Raw genomic sequence first — 22,039 nt, 5'->3', positions numbered from 1 at the left:
TCTTGGTGTAGAGAGACAATGGGCATTTTCGGGCTGGAAAAATGACTAAGCTCTCTTGTGGCCCCCTGTGGAAAGAAAACAACAAGTGGGAGAATGTTGGGTTGTGTTATATTCTTTCGACGACCAGCCCACGTAGTTAACTGAGGGGTTAAAGGAGGGGTGGAGCCCCCTTTCATTGTGTTGATTGTGTAGCGGGCGGGGGGGGAGTGGGCGAGGGGTGGGTGGGGGGCCACAGGGGTTTTGAGGTGTACCCGTAACCCCACTTTATGGGTTCTAGGGCAGCGCCCCAGAAAATTTTGGTTTTGGACCCTATGTTAGGATGGGTGGACCCACCTATGGTTTTGTGCATGTTTTTCACACATGTTTTTGGATGCGATGGTTTTTGGTCCATGGTATTGGATGCTTCGGCATGTATAAATATGTATTATAACATTGAAAGGAACATAACGAAAAATCAAGCTTGTAGTCCCGGTTTTGGTATCCAGGGGAAAATCTTTGTGTATATGTGTTTTATGTGTTATGCTCTCGCATTGTTTATTTTTTGTGCTTTAGAATTCATATGCAAGTAATTTATGTACGGGGTTAAAACCTACAGTGTAAACATATGGATCCATATGGACTGTGGGCATACCCCAATTGTTTCCCATCTATTTCTCTTGACATGGCTTGTTTGAGCAGTAACAAGGAAAATTGTCTGGATTGTGATATACCTAACCATTAAGTGGAGGAACTTACCTGTTGAATATTCCACATGGGAGGATGAGAATTTTATACAGAAGCATCCATAACTACTCAAGCATTATTGTTATGTCCATGTTATGTCCCTATGATACTACTGTATCCCCCTTATTGTTATTGTTATTGTAGCTCCCTAATGTTATTGTTGTGCCCATGCATCCTCCATGTTGTTATTGTTGTGCCCTTGAATTATTATTGTACAGGGGTTTCTAGCTATCAACAAAACCTAAAGAGGGTTGTGAGTACTCTACCTTGTGCACAGAAGTATGAGTGAGTGGACAAAAGTGAGGGAAGTTTTTGGCATGGAGGAAGAAAGGCTAGAGAAGGCAGATTAGTGCAGAATTTTGGAGGTTTGTTCATGGGTAATGAACAACGGAGTCATGGATTCCCTAGATCAGTCAAGAAAGGACTACAAGTGGGTAGTTTTGGAAGCCCTAACAGCTGATATTTGGAGAAGCTAAAATAGCAATCAAGAGAGTTGATTAATGTTGTGCCCTAGATCAGCAAATGCAAATGGCATTGCAGTGATAAGAGGGTAGGTTGTCAAGTGATAGATGTTGCTATATATGAAGGACGAAAGAGTAGCTAGTGGGAAACTTGAAGACCTCAAGTAATGTGTTCATGAAAGGAACCAATGGACTTTTAGGAGGCTGATTTATGGGATCCCTAGTTCAGTTGATGAAAGAAGCCATATTGTTGATAAGCGGCCAGTTCCAGAAGAGGCAATGAGTAGAATTCTTAATGGAGCAAGAGGGTTGCTAGTGGGCAGATTAGTGAACCAAAGTATAGTGACACAAAAGAAGATATGATCATTCATAGTGGCAGGTTGGACAACTGAGGATGTAGCTGCAATGATTAGGAGAGTGGGAGGTAAGATGACTCACCATATGTGTTCAAGGTATGTGGACTAAAAGGGTTGTGGGGTGCCACATCAACAAGTAGGCCAAGTGTATCTTGTTCAGGGTAGATTGGTGGTGATAGTAGTTGACACCAAGCCCTAGTTGTGTCCTTGTATCATGGATGTATGTAAGGGTAATGATCCCTAGTATGGAAGCCCTAAGACTATTGTATTATAGTCTATAATAAAACAAGCAGTGAATTTAAAAAGTTTAAAATTGTCATGTGCACTAGTTGATTCACCGATGGTTGTTATTCCATTATGCAAAGTAGAAGTGTTGAGACGTTTGAGTGTATTTATGATCATGATTTTAGACATAGACCAAATTCTTCAGTGCCATGTAAAATCAACATGGTATCAGAGCTACCTTGAATGGCCAATGGATCAGAGTGTGTGCAGTGGAAGCAGTGTCAACTAGTGGAGATCATGTAGACTCAGAGAGAGCCTAGCTTCAGAGGGAGAAACCCTATGGAAGTTTGAGATCTTCAAGTTCATATGAGATAAGGTAGAGACACTATCGAGATAGCGTGGTCCATTCTACAGGGTATGCTACAGTGATGGATGCTAGATGGGCTAGTGTCATCAACGACAATGATGGTTACTTCCATGCAATGGAAGTACCTCCTTTGCTAAGAGGCAGTGTTGATTTGTGTGGCTTGGGAGGCACTCCACAATCCTAGGTGTTGGGTTTGTGATAGGTTTGACCACAAAAGGGTTTTGTGGGCAAATGGGGTTTTCCACCCAAGGTGTGGGACTGGGTGCAAAATCAAGAGGAAAATTTATTATTTATTCATTGTTTCAAGTGGAGAACCCTTAAAGGAGCAAAGGTGACCTAAGGCTATGATGAAAGGTCTTAATCAAATGAAGAAATAAATTTTATTTCAGTTAGTAGGTGTTTCTGGGAAAACTAGTGCCTTGTCGAACAAATAGCCCTCTAGGTTTGGTAGCTACCCTAGAAACAACAGTTTAAAGCCATTCAATGATTTCTTCTATGTGTAACAGATAAGAGAAAGATAATGGAACCAACATGGAACTTCCACTTAATCCCTTGCTTGATCTCTATCCCCCTTGACAGAGCTTGCAACTCCTCCCTGTACTTAACCCGCTTGGAGAGTACCTACACAAGTACAACAACAAAGAACCATCAAAGCATCGTGATCTATTACAACATTAACTTTATAGAATCAAATATATAATGAACAAATGATAGCATTCAAAAATGATAACATTCACAATTGCACAATGATATGGAAGAAAACTTGAAGAACTTTATTAATAGAAGCAAGAATTACAACCCAGTTGTCTGATCCAGCATCATCCTCCTAGCTTCAATCCCTCTTCATCTCATCAAATAGCAAGATCACACCAACAATGCAATGCTTCTTTCCTCAATCACAAACTATCAGCACTTCATTGCAATTCATAATATTTCAGCCTCTAGATCTCTTAGATGAGGGATCCATTTATAGATGTGTGCAAGGATGTGAGTCATCCATGGGGTTCAGTTAGTGTCACTCCACTTGTTACACTTGGTTCCACATGGAGATTTCTTGGATCTCTCACTCATCCCTGGGCAAATTCAGAAAGGCAAATTGCATAGGAGAAGTTTCTAGAATATTCCATGAGCAACCACCTAGCAAACTATCTCAGACATTTGTCCATCCTCTCCCATCGCACCCTATAGAAGGCCTAATCAGTATGCATCGCACCCTGGCAGTGTACCACTCAGTATGCATCGCACTTTTCCAGTGGAGCGGTCAGTATGGTTCAGCTTAGGCCATTTCTGGATGGTTTCTCAGGTGGAACTTTTGGGGAATGATGTAATCAGATGACTATGTTCTTTTAGGGTATGAAACAACTCTTTTAGGGGTTGATGAGCCCTATTTTATCGACATATAAGTTTGGGGTTGATGTGCCAAAATATGTCTATAACAGTAGGGGTTTGTCTAGAAACTTCAAGTCGGCCTAGGCTTGAAAAGACACTTTTGGGGGCAACATCTACTCTCATGAGAATACTATAAGAAGGGAAGTTGTGAGACTCATTTCATCAACCAACTTGGAATCTCTTATCAAGTGAAAACAGAGCTTAGGAAGCTAAATTCCTCAAGTGGCCGAGCTGGATAAGTAGCAGAAAGAAGGTGAGTGATTTGTGATTGTGTCTCAAGTTCTGGTTCGAGTACAAGGAGGAGGGTTGGTGAAGTTTGAAAGGCATGTTTTGGGCACAAGTTTGGGAAAAATACCATAGTGTCATAGGGCATAGAATATTTGGTTCTTGAGAGGTAGGTCAAGTACCAAAGGGAAACTATTTTGTAAGGCTGAAAGGCATGTCACCAAGTTGGAACAAGGTGACGTACATTGGAGGACCAGCGCAGAGTTTTAGTGGCAAAAAAGGAGGATTACGCTTGGTTGAAGAGGTATGGATAGAGGCCAAATTTATGGTTTCTCTATAGTTGTAATAGAAGCATAGAAGAGGGTCGAAATCCTCATAGTATAATGTGCTCAAATCTAATGTTTTTTGGAGGCCTAGTAGAACGCTTTCAAGAAGAAAGAGTGTAGGTTTGGTGAAATTGGTAAGAGTTGTTCCTAAAGTATTTAGGACAACTGTTTGAGCCCTTGCTAGGGATTCCTCCTATGTATACACTCCCACTATTTTGATCTGTCTAGGAGTCTAAATTGCTCACTCAAGATTTGCCAATGGATGAAAGGGACATGACCCTAAGATGGTGATGACACAGTTGGGTTATCCCTATAATGAAGGCCGTAGACCTGAGTGTATTTGTACAGGGGTTTCTAGGTGTCAACAAAACCTAAAGAGGGTTGTGAGTACTCTACCTTGTGCACAAAAGTATAAGTGGGTGGAAAAAAGTGAGGGAATTTGTTGGCATGGAGGAAGGAAGGATAGAGAAGGCAGATTAGTGGAGAAGTTTGGAGGTATGTTCATGGGTAATGAACAACATTGTTATGGATGCCCTAGATCAGTCAAAAGAGGACTGTAAGTGGGAAGTTTTGGAGGGCCTAAGGAATGATATTTGAAGTAGCCAAAATAGTAGTCATGAAAGTTGATTAATGTTGTTCCCTATATCATCAAATGTAAATGTCACTGCAGTGATAAGAGGGTGGGTTTTCAAGCCCTACGTTTTGGTACCTTTGAAAGATGAAAGAGCAGCTAGTGGGTAGCTTGAAGACCTCCAGTGTAGTGTTCATGAAAGGAACCAATGGACTATTAGGGGGCAATTTGATGGGATCCCTAGTTCAGCTAATGAAAGGAGCCATATGGTTGATAAGAGGGCAATTTCAGAAGACCCAATGAGAAGACTTCTTAATGAAGCAAGAGGGCTACTAGTGGGTAGATCAGTGAGCCAAAGTTCAATGACACAAAAGGAGTTGTGATCATTGATAGTGGCAGGTTGGAAAATTGAAGATACAGTTGCAGTGATCAGTGGATTGGGATGCAAGAGAACCCACCAGATGTGTTCAAGGTACATGGACTAAAAGGGTTGTGGGGCACCACATCAACAAGTAGGTCAAGTGTATCTTGTTCATGGGATATTGGTGGTCATAGTTGTTGACACCAATCCCTAGTTGTGTCCTTGTATCAGGGTTGTATGTAAGGGTCATGATCCCTAGTACAAGAGCGCTAAGACTGTTGTATTATAGTTTGTAATATAACAAGTAGTGGGTTTAAAGAGTTAAAAATTGTCATGTGCACTAGTTGATTCACTTATGGTTGTTATTCTGCTATGCAAAGTAGAAGTGTTGAGGCATTTGAGTGTGTTTATGATCATGATTTTATACATAGACCAGATACTTAAGTGTCATGGAAAATCAAAAAGGAGATGCCAATCTTGTAATGGGTATAAATGACATTGAAGGAGAGCACGACAACAATGGTCGTGATCTTGATGATTTTGATTATAAGATGTAGAAGAATGAGATATAGCCTGTGGCTCATCACTCATGAGAATCCTCTACGAATCCACCCTATTTTGTATTTTCCATTGGCATTCCCATCAATAGTATCATCTTATTTATGTAAAATTCATTTTCATGATGTTGAAAACTACAATTTTGACTCTCAACTTCATTGTTCTATATATATGATCCATGGTGTATTCTTGTGTATTTGATATAGTTCTATTTTCTAAATGTTAAAAAACATTACATATTTCTGATTGCATTTTTTTGTATAATTTCAATAATTTCTAATTTTATATACACACTTATCCCTCAAGTCTTGTTTGGGAGCTTTCATGTATATGTCAAACACTAAAATCCAGTCCCAGTGTCAGGTGACCTAGTTTGCACTAGAAAGAAATATTAACACATAAATTGTCCCAAACTAATAACACCAAATAAACTCATTAAAGTTGCTTCTTCAGCTCCAAACACTTGATCAATCCACATCACCATTAAGTTTCTCAAAGCGCTCATTCAAAAATTTAAGATCACAATTCCATAGGAGTGCCTGGTCTTGCTAATCACAAAACGAATATGATATCAAAAAAATACCTTTTGAACGTTTCCATATAACCTCTCTTCTCGGATCCTTGAAGGCTTTCATTTTATCTCCATATGTAGATGGTATGTTTTTTGCTCCACATTGCAGCAAAAACACCCCAATCAGGAGTAGAATATCTCAATTAAAGCTCGAAAAGAGAAAACCTAGATCTGATCTAGTAAATTCGCATTAAAATCTCGTCGAACCGATAAGGAAGTGAAGGATTGAATATTATAGAGGGGTATCTGTGGTGAAATCATAGAGATTATGAGTAGAGGGAAAGCAGATTGAACTCTCACCTAACCTGAGAAGAAATAATAGTGACGGGAAATTAAATTAGGTTCTAATAGATCGGTTTTAGATTTTAAAGTAGCGGGAAATTAAATTAGATTCTAATAGATTGGTTAATAGGTAGTAAAATATTATAAGGTGATTTCTATGGCAGTTGGTAGCTTATGTTTCCACTATTGAGTTTAAGTTTTTTTTTTTCGTTTAACTAAAAGGACATAGAGGTTATATCTAATAATAGTGTTGAAAGCCCACAAAGCCATAATGTTGATCTAATTAGGACATTAATAAAAACTATATGATGCCTTTTTAGTACAAGCAACTCTGTTTATATAAGGAGGGAAGATGCACATGAGGTTTACACATAAGGAAAATATTCACTAACTCTTAAGGAGATCACAAATATTTTCAAATTTTTGAATAATTTTATTTATGTAGCCCATTATTTTTTAGGAAGTTCACTTAGAGCTGAAAAATAACCTATTAGAATCTAGCCATAGTTTAGAAGGCCTCAACATGTGTTGTTAAGAGAGACATGGGATAAAATTTGACTAAAGAAAATAAGGGGTACAATAAGATCAATGTGTAGCACCTACTCAAATCACCAAGAATATACCCAATCCATCAAGATGGCACACTTCTCTGAGTAAAATAAGGGGACACCATGGAACAACTCAGCTTAAAACTTATAGCCAAATGATCAAGAGTTATAATAGAGTGCTTAAGTGAACAAAATAAAAATAATACACATTAGAGATATCATATATGCATGGATCATAGATATCAAGCTAAATGTGGTAGATAAAGGAACCTCTTCCTACACCTAGTGTCCTAGATGACTAAGGTAAGGTGTCATCAAACCAATGGTACATCCATGAATTACATATAGATCCATGTATCTTATTTGGAAAATGATCAATGTGACAAGAATCGTAGGGTTTGAGATGACAATGAAAATTTTAAAATATCATTTAAAAGCCCATATAGAAAATAGTGTAATAGATCCTATGGAATCCAACCTGTGATCTTCAATGGGAAATCCTCAAAAGTATCTATGAAGAAAGATGTCTCATTGATGGGGTCAAGAATAGGTATGACGCATCACTCATTTGATAGTTGAAGATGTTTTAATCTTGGTTACTCAATTTGGCCCTAAGTAGGCAAGGCAACATGGAAAGAGGTGACCCCCTTGGAAGAGTTCTAAAGGGGAAGGCCACATAAGGCCTTATATAAAAGTCTAAATCCAAGGACCTCCCTCATGAAAAGAGCTAGACGTGTATTTAAAGAATGTAGAGAATGACCCATCTAAATACTAATAAAGACAATAGAACATCCATTGAATATCATAACAAATGGGGCATCTATAGATGAGGTGATCCTCTAATTATATCTTGTGTATATGGAAAAGCTAGCAGATGTTACTGAGAATATGAAGATCATGACGATTAGTTTCAACTCAATGCCAATGTAAACCCACTTTGAAGGCACCAAGGGGAAACTGAAGGGAATTGTTTAGTGCTCTTTGTGGGTATGTGGTTAAACAAAAACGACGCCTCTCATTTGCATGAAGTGTTCCTAGTACAAATCCATGTTAGAGTCGAGGCCCTAAAAATATGAAGTCCAAGTGCATTGAATGTATTGCTTATAGATAACCTCTCTAACACCCTTACACAAACATACAATGATGTCATTTACATTGGAGGTGTAAATCACTTGAATTGTGTTACAACCTTAATTGCTCCCCCACAAAAATGTGTCATGTTTGCTTGTGATGATACATCGACCCTATTGGAGAACAACCTCACGATGTAAAAGGAATTTAGACATGACATAACTTTAATAGTGCCACACATTCACCCTCTAACTCACCACTCATGGATAATGTGAGGCTATTTCAAGCATTGATGCAGATAATATAATTTTATTTTATCTTATGTATAGTATTTTACATTGACACAATTGAGTTTTTTTAGTAAAAAAAATACTTGTAGAGGGTTCACTCCTTATGCTTTAGGGCTAGATAGGCCTTGTCTTTATGAGTGATCTATTCATTTCCAAGTCCTTATGTGAGGGAGCACTACAAGCTCCATCTCAACATGAAGTGTAGATATTGTGAGCAATACAGATCAAGGTTTTGCAAATTATCCAATTGTTCTACATTCGGTATACATGGTAATAATGGCATTACCCACAAACACATACCCTCAAGACCAATACCTAGTTCTCTAAAAATCACTTTGGCGAGGCACCTACAATAAGAAATCCATTGAGACAACTTTAGAAAGATTGTAGAAATTTCAGAATGATTCAAAAGTACATAGACCTTTGTCTTTGATAGAATGGATAAGGAGGAAAATAAAACTTTTCAAAATGGATCAATTAACTAGAAAGCATATAAGATACTAGCTTCGCTATAGTAGGAAACAAAATTGTGTGGAAAATATTGGCACCATCTTTTCTTCTATTTGGAAATTGGATTATGTGGAAGACATGTAATAGGGTAGAGGGTTATGATGGGAGTTTAATTTTGGGTTCTAAGTCATAATTTCTATATAATTCCAAAGGAGCTCATTGTTGATCTACAAGGTGTATATTTTTTTCCTTCAACTTGAATTGTTGATCCAATAAATACATCCTTATGGTACCACAACTAGATGACTTCTAATGTGATGGGACTAGAAAGGCTTCATATTGGACAATGGAATTATTACATTAGGAGGCTTATCAAGAGTCAAGTTGGAGTAGGAGAAGAATAGGATGAGCTTATTTGCTTAAAAAATCATACATTTTAGAACCAAACAACGTGAGTAGGATACAAAGAAATTTTTTCAAATGAAATACAAGGTGAGTCAAATCAAGGTGGAAATCTCTATGGAATACCATAACCCCTTTGAAGGCTTCGATATTTGTATGGTTGGCACTAAAAAACAAGATTTTGACATAGGAGGCTTTTTAAAGAAAGAGTTGGCAAGGGTTGGGACAATGTGTTTTATGTCGATAATCCAAGAAAAATATTATACATTTGCTTATAAACTACCCATATACGAGGATTTGTTTGTCACAGTTGGGAGCTTTAACATGTTGTAAAAATATCTAGCAAGGAGAAAGTATTGAAGATTTTCTAAAGTTTTTGTATGATATTAAAGAGTTAAATCCCTTTAGGATACCACCATTCATTGTTCCTTGGGGCATTTGGCTATCCTTTAATTCTAGTGTCTCGTGTATATGGAAAAGATAGCAAATGTTATATTTAAGAAGAGGAGGGTTATTATGATCAGTTCCAACTCGACACAAATATAAACCCACTTTGAACGCACCAAGGGGGATTTGAAGGGTAGGATCTGGTTCTCTTTTGTGTATGTGGTTAAACAAAAAGGCCCCCTTTCATTTTCATGAAGTGTTCCTGGTACAAATCCATGTTAGAGTCAAGGCCATAAAAAGATGAGTACATTGAATGTATTGTCTAAAAATAACCTCTCTAACAACTTGACACAAATATACAATGATTTCATTTACATTGGAGGTGTAGATCATTTGAATTGTGTTACAACTTTAATCGCTCTGTTGGGACTCAGAAATGTCATATTTTCATCCACCTTTTTCTTCACTATTCCTTACATTTCATCATCCCATTAACCTTTTATCATATCATTTTCATAAATACATTTGGGTTTCCCCTTCTTATTTTCCATTTTATTCATTTTTGTATTACGAGTGAATTTATGATTAAATATTAGAAAATATACATATTTTTATATATATCTCAAGAATATGTGAGTTTTGTGATGTGTAGGAAATATGTGAAGAATTAATTCCAAGAGACTTCTCAAATATCTCCTCCACCATATTAAGGAGATAATTATTCAAGTCTATTCCTAAGGAGAAGATCATGGAGGATTTGGTTGGCATATCTTATCCAAGATATGTGAGAGATGTGTGGAGGATTCAAAAGGATCATATTTTGTAATAATGGGAAAGTAGTTGAGAGTGCTTGAGAGAATATTGGATATGTAATTATGAGATGGTTATCTTCTTCATGTATATAAGAGAGTGCTCTCTCTTCATTTGAAAGGATAGAGATTAGCTTTAAGAGATAGTTTTGTAATTAGCAGAAGGGGATTCTTAGCTTTGATTCATATTCTTTTATTGTTACACTTTCATGATATGTTATTTGGTTCTTGTAATATAATTTAAGATATCTTTATTGTTGTGAGCTCACATATGTTGTTTGCCATTCAAATTCTTCACATGTTGTATTGTTTTTCCCTTATGCAATTTCTTGCTTTTATAGTTAATGTTTCAATGCCTTCCTAGATTAATTTGATTTCAGTAATTTAGATTAGATTAGATTGGATTAGTTCCACTTCAGTCCTGAATATATAGTGCATGTGCCTCGTAAGCCTACGAACCTTGGTTTGACAAATTAAATAGTTGGGCAAATACTACAATAGAATTAAATGACAATATTTTCACCCAACACGCTCCCCCACAAAAATGTGTCATGCTTCCTTGTGATGATGCTTCAACCCTATTGGAGAACAACCTCACAATGTAAAAGGAATTTAAACATGATGTAACTTTAATAATGCCCCACATTCACCCCCTGGCTCACCACTCATGGTTAATTTAAGGTTATTTCAAACATTGATGTGGATAATATCATTTTATTTTCTCTTATGTATATTATTCTATATTGACACAATTGAGTTTAGAGGTTAAGGACTTAAGATTTTGGGGATTTAGGTGTTCGTGGTTAAGGGGTTAGTAGTTAATGTGTTTAGGTAGTGAAGGGTTAGGGGTTAAAATGGTCACAGGTTAAGAGGATAAGGAGTCATGGCTTAGGAGTTGGTTCATGGATTATAGGTTAGGGGTTAGTGTCTTAAGATTTAATGAGTCAAGGGGTTTATGGGTTATGAGTTGTGAGTGTAGGGGTTAAGGGATTATGGATTGGGGGTTAAGGGGATAGGGAATTTGGTGGTTATGGGTTAAGGGCTTATGGTTTGTGATAATTGGACTCCTAATCCCCTTGTCACCACTATTGGGGGCTCCCCTATCAATTGCTCTTGCTACCTTCCCTCTAGATCCCGTAGACCCTATGAAATTAAGTCCTAAGCCCCCTTCTCATTCTCTATTGCTAGGATTATAGATCTTAGTAAACCATGCTTTTACCTTTGATTTCTAGCATACATGCTACCCTTGTGTCCCCTTGCCCCGTTCAATACACCATAACATACCCCCCCACAACATTTTTGGTCATGCCATTCCACTTTTCCTAATGGTATGATCCCCTAAATTTGGTCCCAATGGCCCTACAACTACACCCTTGGGACCCCTTGGCTAAGGGGATAAACACATTAGGGGTTATGAGTTGTGATAAGGGAGCCCCTAATCCCCTTATCACAACTAGAAATAGGCTCATGAACACCATCAATATCTACTGGAGGTGTTGTGATGAAAGCAATAATGAATACAAAAGTTGTGGTAAATAGGATAGGGATCATCAAGATGTTAAACCACCCAATGTAAATATGGTTTTCAATGCTAATGATCTAGTCACATAAAATACCCAATAAATTTGTGCTTTGGGACACCCCTAGGATTCAATAATTAATCCAAACTGAGAGGATTCGTTGCTAAGGTGACAATGGAAACAACCTTGAGTTGACACACAGTGACACTTTGTGAGCCTTGCACGACTAGGGTGCCGGTTTCATCATGAACAAGAGGAACAATTGACAAGTGGAAAACATCTCACATTTAGGGCACTTGATCATAAATATTTATGCATGCTTTTCCACCGAGGGTACCTTTCACATTTCCCAAGGCACAAATTACATATTTGGATGAATTTTGAATAACTTGTCACATTCCATTGGCTTAATGCATGAAGAGGAGCTCCCATCCTTTAAGAATATTTTGGAGGATTTCATGTCATAGTCAAGGGTCACATGTATAAAAGAAGAACACCATAGCCAAAAATAAGAAAATTGGCATTTGTGTCAAGTGTCAAGGAGTGTTAGGGAGTGCCATGGAAACACGAGGGGGAACTAGCTCAAAATGCATGGAAATGAACGAATAAGAGTGTGTGATAAGGAGTCTCAGCGAGTTTCAGGTGTGTTAAGGAGGGAGTGACAAGGTTATATGCTAGGCAGTGCCAAGGCATGCTAGATTTCCAGGGCATGTCAGAGAGTGCTAGGGACTGCCAAAGCATGCCAAGAAATGTAGGGGGTGCTAACACGTGCCACATAGTACCAAGGGATTGTTAGATGTGTGAGATGCTATGGCATGTCAAGATGTAAACTACATTGCTCAGTTGTCTTATGGCCATAGTTGGACACAAGCCTTGACATGGTAACTTGTAACTTGTTAAGTTGGATAAGTTGAAATTATACATGAGTAGCCTAAGATGACTTATAGTCAGTTCTTAGGTTAACAAGGCATAGTCTAGTTGTAGTGACTATAACTTGGTCAAGTTGTTGTAGTCGAGGCAAGACTTGGTTGGGTTCCCAAGACCCAAAAGAAGTAAGGGTAGTTGTGAGGGAATTATAGCTAAGGAGTGCGAGGGAATTCCAAGGAATGAAAAGGCATGCTAACACATGTAAAGCATTGGAAATGCATGTTGAGGAATGTTAGGGAGTGTTAGGGAATCACAAGGGAGAACTAGGTCAAAATGCATGGAAATGAACAAATAAGTGTGTATGCGAAGGAGTGTCAATGAATTCCAGGTGTCTCAAGGACAAAGTGTGTTAGGAGAAGGCCAGAATAGGAATTGTAAGAGGCAAGCCTATGGTTACAATTATAAGGGGTTGGTCAAAGTAGTTTCAGACAAAGGGAGACTTTGGGTTGGGTACAACACTATTTTGCCAATGACATGGTTGGGTTCCCAAATTGTAAAAATAGTAAAGCTATCTATGAGGGCATGATAATTAGGGAGTGTCAAGGTGTACTAGGGAATGCTAGGAAGTACTAACACATGCTAGAAAATTCCAAGGCATGTTAGGCATGCTAAGACAAGCCAACTGCTAAGGCATGCCAAGATGTGCCAGGTGCCAAGGTGTGGCACGAATGCATGCTAGGGAGTGTTATGTCCAAGTGCCAAGGAAACACAAGGGAACACTAGTTTCAAATGCATGGAAATGAAGTGGTAGCAAGTTCTAGGTGTGTTAAGAAGGGAGTGGCAAGGTATGCTATGCAGTGCAAAGGCATGCTAGTGTGCTAGGGAAGCATACCAAGATGTGCTTGCAAGTGCCAAGGTGTGCCAATATGTGCTAAGGAGTGTTAGGGATTTCCAGGGAAACATAAGGTAGACCAAGGTCAAAATGCATGGAAATGAATGAATAAGACTGTGTGACAGGGAGTGTCAGCAAGTTCCAAGTGTGCTAAGGTGAGAGTGACATGGTACGCTAGGTTACACTAAGTCATGATAGATTGTGAGGGCGACATGCAACCAAGATGTGCCAGGTGCCAGGGTGTGTGAACATGTGCTAGGAAGTGTTAGGGAGTGCCAGGGAAACACAAGGGGGCACTAGGTCAAATTAATGCATGCAAATGAATAAATAAGAGTTTGTGACAGGAAGTGTCGTTGAGATACAAGTGTGCTGAGGGAGTAACAAGGTATGGTAGGCAGTGCTAAGGCATGCTAGAGGCCAGGGAAACATACCAAGGTGTGTCAGGTGCTAGGGTGTGCCAATGCATGCCAGGGAGTGTTATGGAGTGACCAAGGAAACAAAAGGGATAACTAGTTTAAAATACATAGAAATGAATGAATAAGAGTGTGTACAGGGAGTGTTAGTGAGTTCTAGGTGTGGTAAGGAGGGAGTGACAAGATATGTTAGGTAGTGCCAAGGCAACATGCCAAGATGTGTCAGGTGCCAGGATGTGCCAATGCGTGCCAACAAATTTTAGGGAGTGACACATAAACACAAGGGAGAACTAGTTCAAAATGCATGGAAATGAATAGATAAGAGTGTGTGATAGGGAGTGTCAATGAGTTCCAAGTGTTCTAAGGAGGGAGTGACAAGGTTATATGCTAGGCAGTGCTAAGGCATACTAGAGTGCCAAGGTATGTCAGGGAGTGCTAGGGTGTACTAGGGTGTCCTAGGGAGTGCTAGGGTGTGTTAGGGAGTGCAAAGCATGACAAGAAATGTAGGGGACGCTAACACACACCACATAGGGCTAAGGGATTGTTAGACGTGCCAGGTGCTATGGCATGTCAATATGTAAATGATGTTGCTTAGTTGTTTTATGGTCATGGTTGTACATGAGCCTTGACTTGGTAGCTTTTTAAGTGGGATGAGTGGAGATTGGACATGAGTAGCCTAAGATGGGTTATAACTATTTCTTAGGTGAACAAGGCATAGTCTAGTTGTAGTAACTATAAGTTGGTTAAGTTGTTGTAGTCGAGGTAGGACTTGGTTGGGTTCCCAAGTCTAAAAAAAGTAAGGGTAGTTGTGAGGGCATGATAGTTAAGGATTGACAAGGCATTCCAAGGAATGAAAAGGTGTGCTAACACATGGTATACAATTTCAATCGATGTTGAGGAGTGTTAGGGAGTGTCAGGGGAACACAAGGGAGAACTAGGCCAAAATTCTTGGAAATGAACGAATAAGAGTGTGTGCCAAGGAGTGTCAGTGAATTCCAGGTGTCCCAAGGATGAAGTATTCTAGGAGATGTTAAAAATAGGACTTGTAGGAGGCAAGCCTATGGTTGTGATAAGTCGTGGACAAAGAAATTTTAGAGAAAGGGATACTTTGGGTTGGGCACAATATTTTTTTTCTAATGAATTGGCTGGGTTCCCAAGGCACAAAAAAGGTAAGGCTATCTATGAGGGCATGACAACTAGGGAGTGCCAAGGTGTTCTTGGGAATGTACGGTTCCCAAGTCATGGAAAAATTTAATGCCAGGTGTGAGGGCATGACTACCAAGGTGTGTTAGGGAATGATAGGGCATGCTAACATGTGCTAGATAGTATAAAGGCATGTCAAACAAGCTAATATGTGCCAAGTGTTAAGGTATGCCAAGATGTGCAAGGGTGTGATAATGCATGCCAGGGATTGTCAAGCAACAAAAGGGAGGAACAAGTTAAACTACAAGGAAATGAACACATAATAGGGTTAATAAGTCATCAATTTACCTTTTCCATGAGGGGCATGCTAGGCACACCAACACTAGGTGCCAAGTGCCAAGTGTCAGTGCATTCTAAGTGCCAAATATTCCTCCTTTGCTTCTCATCTACTTTCCAATAATTGATCTAAAATAAATTTAATATTAAACCATGCCAAAGCATAACAAGTCATCTAAACGCATGCCAAACATGCTAAGACTTGCTAAGTGCCAACACATTCCAAGTGTCAATGTGTGTAAAGGAGTGTGATGCATGCTATGAAGTGGCACTAGAGCATGTTGAAGAGTGCTAGGGTGTGCTAGAGAGTGCCAATGCATGCTGAGGAGTGTTAGGGAATACTAAGACAACACAAGGGAGCACTAGGTCAAAACGCATGGAAGTGAATGAATATGAGGGTGTGTCAGGGAGTTTCAATGAGTGTTAGCTGTCATGCCAAGGAGGGAGTGACAAGCTAAGCTAAGCATGGGTAAGGCATGGTAGGGAATATCAGGGAACTTCAAGAACTAGTGATAGAGTGTGCTAGGTAGTTCTGGGGTGTGCTAAGATGTGCCAAATAGTGCAAAAGCATGCTAAGACATGCCATGTGCTATGACATGCTAGGTCAATGTGCAAGGTACCAGAGTATGCCAATATGCATCATGGAGTTTCAAGGAAACAAAAGGAATATACAAGCTAAAATCCAAGGAAATGAACACATAATATGGTTAATAAGTCGAGACTTTATCTTTTTCAAATGAGGAATGCAAGGCACACTAATAATATGTTCCAATACATGCCAAGTGCCAATATGTGCCAAGTGCTAATGTATGCCAATGGAATATTATGCCAAGGTGTTCTAGGGCATGCTAGGGACTACAGGGCATTCCAACACATTCTAGGGGAGTGATATGCTATGTTAGGGCATGACAACATTTGCTTGGGCATCCTATTCATGACAAGATGTTCTAGGTACAAATATGTTCCAAGACATGCAAGATGCCAAGGAATGTTAGTGTGTTCCGAAGCATGTTAAGGTGTGCCATGAGTGTTGAGGAGTGATAGGTCTCTCTCATTAATAGATTTGACAGAGCTTGATTGTGTATTAAATAATATACTTCCTACACACACTAGTGTAACTTTATCTAAAGTGAATTTTCTATATTGACCAAGCTAAAATGCAAGGAAATGAACACATAAGAGGGTTAATAAGTCGAGACTTTATCTTTTTCAAAAGGGGCATGCTAGGCACACTGATAATATGTTCCAATACATGACAAGTGCTAATGTGTGCCATGTGCTAATGTTTGTCAATTCAATATTATGCCAAGGTGTTTCAGGACATGTTAGGGACTACAGGGCATGCCAACATGTGCTTGGGCGTCCTACTCATGGCAAGATGTTCAAGGTAAAAATATGTTCCAAGGCATGTGAAGTGCCAAGGAATGTTAGTGTATTGTTCCAAAGCATGCTAAGGTGTGCCATGAATGTTGAGGAGTGATAGGTCTCTCTCATTAATAGAATTGACAGAGCTTGATTATGTATTAAATAATATAGTTCCTACACACATTAGTGGAACTTTATTTAAAGGAAATTTGCTAGATAATAAACCTAATAGGGATGAATCATGTGTTGACTCATACAAAAACTATATTCTTATGACTTGAGGGAAATGATACACATTAATTACTTCTTAACAAATTGATTGACTATTATAATGACTATAACCTTGGACACATAATGAAAAATACTCCACAAAAATGGTCTTAAATCGTTATCTTTTGACAAAAAATATACTAATAGGTACATAATGTCATCAAAAACTCATTGGAATTATCAATGATGATGAAAGTTTTTTGACCATCACCAAAAGTAACCAAAAAGAGCATTGGTGAGGGTCAATAAAAGATTGTCACTAGAAGTGTCACCAAAAAGAGAATTAGTGATGGGCCTTTAACGACCCTCACTAAAAGTGTCACAAAAGAGAGGATTAGTGACGGACCTTTAACGACCCTCACCAAAAGTATCATTGAAAATGGCTTTGGTGACAAACCTTAAAGGACCATCACTATATACACTTACAACAACGACTTTTTAAATACCGTCACCATATGCAACATTGGTGACGGACCTTAAAGGTCTATCATAGGCATGAAGTGTCATCAAAAACTCATTGGAATGATCAATGATGATGAACATTTATTAGCTGTCACCAAAAGTAACCAAAAATATCATTGGTGATGGTCAATAAAACATCGTCACTAGAAGTGTCACCAAAGAGAGAATTAGTGACGGGCCTTTAATGACCCTCACCAAAAGTGTCACCAAAGAGAGAATTAGTGACGGGCCTTTAACGACCCTCACCAAAATTGTAATTGAAAATGGCTTTGGTGAAAAACCTTAAAGGACCATCACTATATACACTTATAACAACTCTTTTTGAAAGACCGTCACCATATGTGACATTAGTGATGAACCTTAAAGGTCCATCACAAGCATGACCCTCACCAATGACCTTTTTTCTTATAGTGTTATTTCCTCCATAAAAATAATATAATTACATACCTATATAACTATATGTACCCCTTACCTCAACACATATATACAATTTGGAGATAAGGGTATTCCTTACGTCAACTCTTGTGTTGGATGCCTTCTACTATGGTTCCTCTGGAGTTGGTCCATTTAATTATGAAAAACAAGAAGAGGTGTTTTCTTTTTGATGAATAGATTTTGTGGATAAGTATGTGGTTCTTCTCACTAATGTTAATGTTTTCCTTGAATTTTTAGATTAATACTTTGCTTTCTAGAAAGAATATCAAAGATTTGATGCCATGAGCTTCAATCAAAATGTTTTTTTCTCACTCAAGTCAACAGATTTACACCAGAGCAAAGCCTAACACATGAAGTGCATTTTATTTTGAATGTTTATGTGGTAGTTGCCTTTCTTATTTTTTATATTGGACATATAAATTAGAGTGTGTAGTTAAAATGTGCCATAAGAGTTATTTTGGAAGTATTTATATTTTGCCCATACGTATGGGGTCTACAACAGTTAAATTTCACTTTGTTATTATTGACAATTGAGTTCTCAATCATATTTTAGGCATTTCCTTTCACTAAATGACATTAAAATTAATTAATATCTGTAAATGCTTTTGGACATGTGATGGTAGTTTGTTTTTAAATTGTTTGCAACTTTATTGAGATATGTGCTTCTGGTAGATTGGCACGGTGATGGCACTCTACTTTCTTATTTTTTGCCTATATTGATATATATGTGTTTGATGGGCCTTGAAACATGTGTGTCTAATCCAAGGGGTATTTTAAGGTGAATGGTATCTGATTTTTTGCATCTTTTGGATTGATAAGAATCTGGTAGGGTGAAAGGTATGCAAATTTTAATTGATTTTATTTTTCCAAAGAAAGAATGCATAAGTTTCTATTTCATGGCTTGGAAAAGGACATTACATAGCAAAGTTCTTATAGCACACCATATCACCTCAAGAAAGGAAATTAGGCCATATTCTCGCCACTTTTCACAAACTTTCATACAATATATACCTATGATCTCTCTCGGGAACACAAATGGAAGAAAAAAATATGCTTTGATGAGCGAGGCATGTTGTCAATGGGAGAAGAAGATGAAGAACAACCAAAGAACATAAAGTACTTCTGATTCAGTGTTATCACATTTTCCTTGTAGAAGAATACTTTATTATTGTATGCAGATAGATTTTTGACAGGATTTGGAATGGGAGCCATATCTTTCACAACAAGTCTCCCACTCCCTCACATGCCCTTCCTCCTCCAAAACCTTTGATAAGGTAGCTACTACAGTAATGTTGTCGAGCATGTGATCTTATTCATGTGTTGTGTTAAATCAATGTACCAATACATATAGTTGATGTTATCACCAAAAATTGATCATCTAGCCATAAATTACTAGATGGATCGAAGTACACCATGTAGGGCCAATGTTACCATAGTAAAATTTCTTTCACTATAAGAAACTACTTAATAAACCACATTTGTTAAGTTATTTCTGGTTAAACCCATGAAGAATTAAATAAATAATTATTTGTTTAATTATCTTCTAGGAATAATTAATTTAACCATTGTTTAACTAATATTCCTGATCATATTTGACCCAATCATGATAAATAAATAGATAAATCATTATTTATCTTATTTTTGTCTAGGAATAATTAGTTAACCATTATTTAGTTATTATTCTTTGTCAAGTTTGACTAAATTCCATAGGAATACTTAAATAGATAATTATTTGTTTATTATTCCTTAACCACAATCCTTGAGATGATAAATAAATCATTTATTTATTTATTATTTCTAAATAAAAATATTTAACTATTATAGATACTTTTTCCCTCCAACCAAATATAATAAAGTATTCCAAATGGTTAATTCTAGAATTTGGTTAAGAATATTTTATTATTTTCCATTATTCAAGAATAACCTAAAATTTTGTTATAAATAGAAGGGTTTTACATTCATTCTTCACTATTGATCATTTTCATTGTTGCACTTACTTTTGTAGCTCTGATTATTATCGTTGTTGCACGACATTTTTCTTTTCCATTTGAGTTCTCATTGATCTCAAACATTTTGTTTGCTAGGTTTTACACATTATAGAGGAGAGAGACTTTGCAAAAGCTGAAGACATTAAGGATAGCCAAGAACCCATACCGTAGAGGGGGACTGTTAACATTATTTTTTCACTTCACACGTGTCATTTAATAAAATATATTCTTTATATATCTAGTCTCCATTGGAATATTGGGGTTACTTACACTTATTTTCTTATTTCATTTTGTTGTTTAACTATTTCTATTTCATAGATAAGGGATTTCATAGGTTTTGTTTCTATCATTTGCTATAGATCCACACTGTTTAACGACCATTTTTACTATTAGGGTTTTTTTTTCATCCACAGCCTAAAGTGGTTTCTTTTTGTACACCTTCGAGAAGAATACTACTTAACAAATTGGCAACTCCACTACGTTTTTAATTCTGATTCAAAAAACTGTGTGACCTTCATTTTTCATCTTAGGGTTTTTATCTTTTAGTATCTTAATGTAGTTTAATATCATTCTAACCCTAGATCAGTCAAATTTCTAATTTCCGCAAGTTTTTTGGTTATTTCCACAACTGACAGGAACCAACAATGGTAGAGACAGAAAATTCTCCTGATACTTGCTACCCAAGAACTGAGGAGAAGAAATCACACTTTTCTACCCCAAACCTACGATATGGAGGTCCAGAATGTACTTTCTAGCCAAAAAAGTGCAATATCCCCCTAAACATGTAAGTAACTGTGATTTTAGGGTTTCTGGGTTTTGCTGAGAGGAGTATGCTGGGTTGGTTGACCACTCTCTTAACTTGTTTAGGCCTTAATCTACTCTGTTTCACTTCTAGAAGTGGAATTTAGTCCCTTTGGGCTTCTAATATGCTTCCGCCTTTATAGGAGGAGTTTAGATGAGTAAGACGTCTGAGTTTTTGTAGATATTTCAGCCATATTTTCCAGATTTGTACCTTCTTTCTTCAGATCTTCAAAGATAGGTTGTGTCCATCCAAAGTCCCCTCTAAAACCTTGTTTAGTCATTTTCCTTAGGGTGTCACTGTTTTCCCTAGGTTTCACACCCATTGCCCTATCTTTTGCAGTGATTTTCCTCATTTGTTTTTGTTGTTGCTACACCACTTTCCAGTAGCATAGTGTCATTTGATCCCAGTGACATTGATGCTTAGATCTCTTGGCCTCTTTTTTGTGTTTTCAGTTGATTTCGCCACCAACCAACACAGTGTTTGCAAACCCAATTTGGGTAGGGTTTAGATAGTTGATTTGTTGTTTATTTTATGTTTTTAATTTCATTTTATTTTAGGAATATTTTTATTTTTTCAAGCACGATCTAGGCTTAATTAATAAACACACTTGCACACACAAGCACACCTTTAGGGAAGGGTTCTTGGTTTACACCACCAAGCCAAGACTTAACTTAATTAATTTATCTCCCCGAACAGAGACAAAGGCATTTTGTTTATCTCCCTTCACCATTTCTGTGCCACTTGTGTCTTACAATTATTGCGCCATCAAGGCATTTGTCATGAAGACTCTTAGGCCTTCATCCCTAGTTTCTATTTGGGTGTATTACTCCTCCCCGCAGGGTTCGAGTTCATCGTCCCTCGAGTCCCCATACTAACTCTTATTTTGGTTCATCTAATTCCTCATCCAATTTCGAGCCTCCTTCACCACATACTATCATCATGTTAGGACCCATTGTAGGTACACAAAACTATCCTAGTGTTGGCTCCGGTTCTACCCCAGTAGTTGCATCTACCTTTCATGGCTAGGTTAAGCCTCCTAGATTTTAGCCAGTTGATTAATGACCCTATACACCACAATGTTGGTTGGCCAGCTATGTCGACTAAGCTTCCCTCCGACATTCCCAAGTTTGAGGGTAATTTTGGAGAGAACTCCACCAATCATGTCCACTCCTTC

Source organism: Pinus tabuliformis, chromosome J, assembly GCF_031772625.1.
Source record: "Pinus tabuliformis cultivar Carrire ecotype Pingquan chromosome J, CPIR1, whole genome shotgun sequence".
Taxonomy (NCBI): domain Eukaryota; kingdom Viridiplantae; phylum Streptophyta; class Pinopsida; order Pinales; family Pinaceae; genus Pinus; species Pinus tabuliformis.
Note: the sequence above shows the minus strand (reverse complement) of the source record.